The following is a 7,126-nucleotide window of genomic DNA, read 5'->3' as shown; positions in this document are numbered from 1 at the left end:
TGGTGATGGGCTACGCCAAAGTGAAGCATCACCGCTTCCCTAGGAACGTAAGGTATACTAGGTTTACAAGTCATCTTGATTAAGCTCAACGATATCAGTAAGGAGTCCTTAGATGTCGTGCCAATGGAGATAAAATGTCAACAAAACATTAGATGCGACGTTTTATCGAACCAAGAGTAGCTTAAAGCTATTAGCAATTGGATTGCTTACCTTAAATATTAAGTGTTAAGATAAGCCAAAGCATGCTCAATCACTTCCTGATTTTTGGGATCTTGGAATCATTTTATTCTCGCCTGAAAGGGACAATTTTTAATGCGTGGATAAGACGCGAGTAATAAGATTGAAAGTTTGCATATATGCTTTGAATTTCAAACTTATCTTATGAACTTGGTAAATGGTTATACTTTGCACTTATATTTGTAGAATTCTATATCAAATTATATTGTTTTCAATGATTGGTAAAGGAAATCTTTTGAGAATGGTTCTCAAAGAATCGAAAGGCATTTCTAAAATACAACCTCTCATAATTGACTTTTATGACTTAAGTCCAAAAGGACGGTTGGATATCATGTGTTCAAAAAACTAGGTAGTTTTGATGAACATGAAATATTGAGTTGAAAAACTCAAATTGTCAATAGGTGACAACCAACATATCTTTTTGCTTCATACACAAATGAGTAGGACTCATCAATGTAGAAATTCAAGTACGAATTGAAGGAAAAGATGGAACTTTGTTTCACGGCGCATTAGATGCTTAATTATGCCTAACAAAGTGTAAAAGTCAAGGCACTTAAAGAAATTATTCTTAAGTTATGAGATGGTGTATGATAGAAAATATAGGATATACGTAATAAAGAAAGGAATAAGATTCCTTTTCTACCCATGAGTTCATGTTATTATGGTCAACTTACCAATTCGTTATCTTCATAAGTATTGGATACTGCTTGAGTGTTCCACTTTGAAAGTGACCTCAAACCATTGAAGACAAGCTAAGTTATTGACTTACAAGCTTAGAATGAAGCAAGTAGTGCTACATCAGTTCTAAGGTCACTTGTTTTGTTTAAAGTCCTTTTGAAGCCAAGGCTGGAACGAATAATGGTTATTGTGTTCCATAATCAGCAAACGATCCATTTACACACGGAAAGACTCACATTCAATAAAAGAGCAATAGTTGCGGGTTTTATTTGAGTGGCATGGTTGTCTAAGCCATGAGTCAAGAATGCTAGATTATAAACAAAAATTTCCCTAACATTAAAACTCACAAGGTTCAAGTCTTGGACATGATTTTTGTTCCAAACATCTTTAGCAATGTCACATCGACAAGAACATACTCAAGGCTCTATTATATAGACTCTTGATATTTGATCGATTCAGAATCGTTCTAAGACAAGCAAGTCTTACTTGTTGAAATCGACAAAGAAAGGAGCTATTATGCTTGGCATAGGCAATTGACTCTAAAAGCTAAAGAGTATTCCATTACTTCAACGTCTCACAAGTATTTGAATGAATGTGGCTACATCATCAAATGTGAACAAACGAGACCTTGAGTAGCTCAAATTTTCAGTGAAGTATAGAATCGACTTGGTAAGATATCAAAACGTCTAGATTAGATCGAGCGATGTTTGCTTGAGCCAAGAGTGATCATATCAAAGTTATGAAATTGAAATTTCATAATGAGCTCCACAAAGAATATAGTATGTCTTGACGAAGACCTTGATGCCATTTGGATGGATCACATCCCTTCCTATAAAGTTCTTAAAGATTTGCACAAATGACTAATGTTACACTAAACAGAAAAATCGTCGAAGCTATGAAAGGACACCATATTCAGTTTTGGGTAGAAATAGTTTCTAACGTCTTTTCAAGTATATGTCTAGGGCTCTTAGCTCAATGGGAGTTCATTGACTCAGTGGGAGCTAAGTGGCTCAATAAAGACTAAGGTAGCTCGAGAAGGAGCTACTTGTTTGTTACACAACGAACTTTTACCCAAAGACAATATACATGTCTCTTTGTGAGTATTCAAGTGAGACTACGGGCATTACTTCCACAACCTAATTGAGAACATAGTATTTGTTGCTCTAAGTGGTGTCTTTCTGGAAAGTAATACATTTCCAAAACGACAAGTGGCAGGAAAATGAACTCGATGACCATCAAGATTAGCAACAAAATAAAACTGAGAATCTCGGAAGACTTTAGAAGGGCTTCATGAGAATGATTGATAAAGAATACTCAAAGGACTTTACAAGTGCCTTAAATGAGAATTAAATACTCACAAAACTTTAGAAGTGGTGGAGTAAGATCAATATAATCAAAGGGCTTTAAAAGCACCTTGAAACTCAGTGTTTGATGCAATTATCCCGTATAGGTATAGAATTCACCAAAGGCTTGGATTGAATCCTAAAATTTCTATTAAGTTAGAAATAAACCTAAGACTTACAAGCATACTATTCACCATTGGATGGTGAGGGAATAGTGTCTTGTAAATTAGCTATGACAAATCCAAATTCCGAATAATGGTTAGAGGCCATAAAATCCGAAATAGACTCCATGTTTGTAAATCATGTTTGGAACTTGATTCATTTGAATGAAGGGTGAAAGACCCATCATTCGCAAATAAGTTTTCAAGGAGAAAACTAACAAATGTGAAATGCATAATGCATACATAGCTAGATTGGTTGAAAAGGATACAATCAAATCACGATGTTGATTTTAAAAAAATCCTATTCACTAATCGGAACGCTTAAGTCTTTTCGTGATTATTCTAGCAAAAATGCGGATATAAAATATGGTAAAATAGATAACGAAACTGCCTTCTTAAAATGGGATTTTAGGAAGAGACTATGGAAATAGTCTGAGGGTTTTGAGAATATAAATAATGCTAGATTTGAAAGCAAGCTCAAGAAATCCATTGTGGGATTAAGTGAAGAATTGCATGTAGGAATTTGAACATGTATTCTCATAAAGTTAATAAAAGGTTTGGCTTATGGAGAATCATAGAAATTCTTATGAACAAGTAGTTTAGTGGGAGCAAGAGTCAATCTTGTATGGTCCAACAAGAAGTTTACAAACTCTATTGTGAAATGACTGACAAATGCTAAATGCTTAGATTTGAAAAGATTTTGACAATGGACCAAGAAAAAGGCGATACTTAGTACATAGTGGGAATTAAGATCTATTGGATAGACTTAATGAAATGTTAAAACGTGTAGAGGAATTTACCGTGTTAAACATGAAGGACTTTGAAAGGCTTTCAACCCATATGTATAAAACTAAGTAGATGTTTGAACTAAGTATAAGCTAGTCTAATACTAAATCAATCAAAGAGGACTCTAGCAGAGACTCTCAACCGTATCATATAGCAAACAATTTAGCAAGACACGGTGAATCTGGATGAGCTAAAAGGTCACAAGAATGGAATAAATTGGGAGTAGTTCTACAATTGAAACCATCATGTGTGCTATAATATGGAATCGTCACTCAACTTACATGCTTAGAGCCGAAGTATCAAATACCAATCAATTTCAATCTAAGTAATGGATCGTTAAATTATGATCAAGAACATCCAAAGTACTTGGATAAGTAGAAGGGATAAGTTCTTGACGTATGGAAACAAATGTAATTTGAAAATTGATGTTGCATGCACATCTTTAGCAAGTATTAGATCCTTAATAAGGAAGCCGTTTATAAGCGCGAGCTAGAATGCGTTGTGGCTTGAGAATGGTAACATGGACGCGCATCCATGTATAATGTGCAGAAATTTAAGGTAAATTTCCATAATCACAAGTGATTAGGGTCTCCCAAATCATTGTGAGCCGTTTGGAATGAAATCTGAGCAACGCACCATCAGAATGTCTACTAAAATATATGTTGAGAATATTGTTGCCTAGAAGGCAATAACAAGAAAGTGTTTAATGGAAAGTTCGTTATCGAACGTTGATTGTAGGTTGTCAAGTTGAAAGATCTCAAGTCATGCAAATGAGTGGGAGCCATCACTTGGACAATAAATCCTAAATCACATATGATCCATAACACTCTCAAAATTTTATCATCTTATTATGAAATTGTTTGATAATGAAGATGCTAAGATTTGCAAAGTAATAATAGCTAAACCTATGCAATAAGTGAACGAAAACATTCACCAGAATTGCATGAAAGAAATCAAGCATATTAAATATGGCTGTGAATTCTATAAATGTTTTGTGAAGAGTGTTACTCTTAAAACATTTCGGGAAAACCATTTATCATAAGATGAAACATTTGGAAGTTTCATAGTGGAATAAAATTTTACTAATATAATTCCACAAACTATTTAATTGTGGTTTAGAATTAAATAATGTGTCCATTCGATTTCTGAGAATATTCAAAACAGGGTATCAAGACCATGTCTTGGATAAAGAAACACCTGTTAAGTGAACATTGAATATTTTAATCGAAAATTATCCCTAATCAAGGTCATTTAAACGATGGACGATTAATAACCACTTGAGATTAGTGTGTAGTATGATTTATATCACAGTTTCTTGTGCTACAAGGACATGATAGTCATAAATCATTTGCACAGGTACAAGTTTGGAACTGTACCGGATCGACCTACGAGAACACTTTAAGAGATAATGAATCGTCATAAGTATATTTCTCATTATAGCTATAGGAACCTTTTTCCTCGACCATGAGTATTACAAGTTCTCTTGTTTGAGTACTAGTCATTTTGATGTTGTCAAACGTCTGCCGTAAATGGGGATTATAACGGCAACACTCAGGCGACTAGGTCCTCTTAGTAAGGGAAGCTTACAGTATAAAACTCGGAATGTCCCCTCTATTAATAATAGGGAATATGTCTTTGTTGTTTACAAGGCCTCTCGAAGAGCGAGACTGTGAAAATGCATGGTCGTGCTCAGATGGATTTTAGAAATCATATGTTTATTGACAGTCAAACTCGGGAATCGAGAAACACTTCTGGACGTGATAAGGATGACGAAGTATCTTACCATATAATTCATGAAGAGACATTAAGCGACATAGGAAAAGGGCTATGCACTAATTGCACACTTGTCCGGAAGGACAAGTGGGAGATTGAAAGGAATGGTGTCCTTCCAACAAGTGTATTATTCCGATAGAGGGTTCAAAATTATTAGAAAGCTGATTCTTCAGTGAGGTCAAGTGATCGGAATGCCTAGGTGGAGGCCGCTTCCGATCAGTAATATTAATGTGTAATTAATATTACAACTTAATCTTGACTGAACCCTTCGGGTCACACCCAATCGAGTAACCGATCCGAGACGACGAATTAATCCGAAGGATTAAATGATTCGTTAGAGTATTACGAACTAACACTAGTAGAAAAAATGAAATAGGCACCCCCCTTTAGCACCAGTTCTTGAAAACCGGTGCCTAAAGAAATGGGCGGGAGTAAAAAATTGAGAGTTGGCACCGGTTCGAACTAAAACCGGTACCAAATTCTGTAATTAGCACCGGTTCAAACCGGTGACAACTTAAAAAAAAAAAATTAAAAAATACTATGGAAGAGAGTTGGCATCAGTTCGCCTTAAACCGGTGCCAATTATTGTAATTAGCACCGGTTCGAACCGGTACCATTTAAAACAACAAAAAAGCCGAGTTTAATTTTAATTCATTATTTTTACATAACTCCTTCATTTCTTCTTCAAATTGTTTTTCATTCTCTCTTAGCTCTCTGAAATAAAATGCATGCCTCTCTCTTTCAATTCCTTATCTCTCATCTCTCATCTCTCATCTCTCATCTCGATCTCTTCTTCTCTCTCATCTCTGTTCTTCTTCTTTGTCGTGCTTCTCTTTCATCTCTTCTCTAATTCTCGTTCTTCTTCTTTGATCCCTCTCATCTCTGTTCTTCTCTCTCCAACCAAGCACAACAACCAAGCCGTCACCATCAACCACAACAAACATCGCCGCCGCCTAAAATCAGAAATTTGAGGTTAGGATTTCTGGGTTTTGGGTTTTTCACGATTTTAGCTGGGTTTCTCATGATTTCTGGGTTTTTCACGATTTTTGGGTTTTTCACGATTCTAGGTTTTTGGGTTTTGTGGGTTGAATCTGTGTGGGTGTATTTGTGCAAATCGTTCGTTTTTAAGAGGTTTATTTGATCGATTTTTTGGGTTTATTTGTTCGATTTATTTTCGATTTTTTAGGGGTTTATTTGTTCTATTTATTTTTTGTTTTTCTGGTTGAATTTATCTGGGTTAATCGTTCATTTTTAAGGAGTTTATTTGAACGATTTTTGTTCGATTTTTTGGGTTTATTTGTTCTATTGATTTTCGATTTTTTTGGGGTTTATTTGTTCGATTTTTGTTCGATTTTGTGGTGGTTTTTTTGGGGTTGAATTTGAGTGATTTATCTTCTTTTGGGTTGATTTTTTATGTTGTTAGTAGAATTGTTATCTGATTTTATTGTTTTAATTGATGCAGGTTTGAAGTTTCTGATTTTTTAATTTTCGGTTTGAAGGTCGTGAATTTGCTGAGTTTGAAGTTCGAAGTTTCTGGGTTGTAAATTGTAAAATTACAAATTCAGCAATTTTTCTGTTTTTTTTTTAATAAATTGTAAAATAACAATTTATTTGATGAATATAGCCTTGTTCGATTTCTTGTTTTAGATTGTATGCTGAAATTGGATTGATGAATAAATTGTATGCTGAAATAACAATTTTTTTTATTATTGTTTGAAGGCATAATTGGCACCGGGTAACCGGTGCCAATTGTAGTTAAATTTTTTAAAAAAATAGTGTAGTTAGCACCGGTTAACCGGTGCCAAATGCTTTAGTTGAACCGGTGCCAAATTTTCATGGATTTGGCATCCCTCAAATCCCCAATGGTTCAAAACCGGTGCCTCGCATTTATCTTTTTCGCCTAGTGTAAGCCGTAGCCTCGCATTTGCCTAGCAATGCGAGTGTTAGGCTAGCTCAAGATGCCATGCGCATCACTAGGCATTGCAGCATGCTAGGTGCTGAGGCTAAGCGCGCTTTTGTGCCAAGCAGCGCTTAGCATACGCTACACATCAACAGCAGCAGCAGCCCGCATTGCATGCGTGGCTTGCTAGCTACGTGCATATGTATGCGGGCTAGCTAGCCAGCCCAGCCAAGGTACCAGGCGCCAGC

At 35.5% G+C, this 7,126-nt stretch overlaps 1 long non-coding RNA gene across 1 annotated transcript; it reads left to right on the top strand.

Annotated features, from left to right (window-relative positions):
• The first annotated feature begins 5,808 nt into the window (after nucleotides 1-5,808).
• Nucleotides 5,809-6,624, top strand: LOC110702834. The gene is made up of 2 exons (XR_002507591.1): nucleotides 5,809-5,950; nucleotides 6,441-6,624. It is a non-coding gene; the product is annotated as an uncharacterized LOC110702834 (long non-coding RNA).
• The last annotated feature ends 502 nt before the right edge of the window (nucleotides 6,625-7,126 follow it).

Source organism: Chenopodium quinoa, unplaced genomic scaffold, assembly GCF_001683475.1.
Source record: "Chenopodium quinoa cultivar QQ74 unplaced genomic scaffold, ASM168347v1, whole genome shotgun sequence".
NCBI lineage: Eukaryota > Viridiplantae > Streptophyta > Magnoliopsida > Caryophyllales > Amaranthaceae > Chenopodium > Chenopodium quinoa.
Note: the sequence above shows the minus strand (reverse complement) of the source record. Positions and strands in the feature narration are given on the sequence as shown.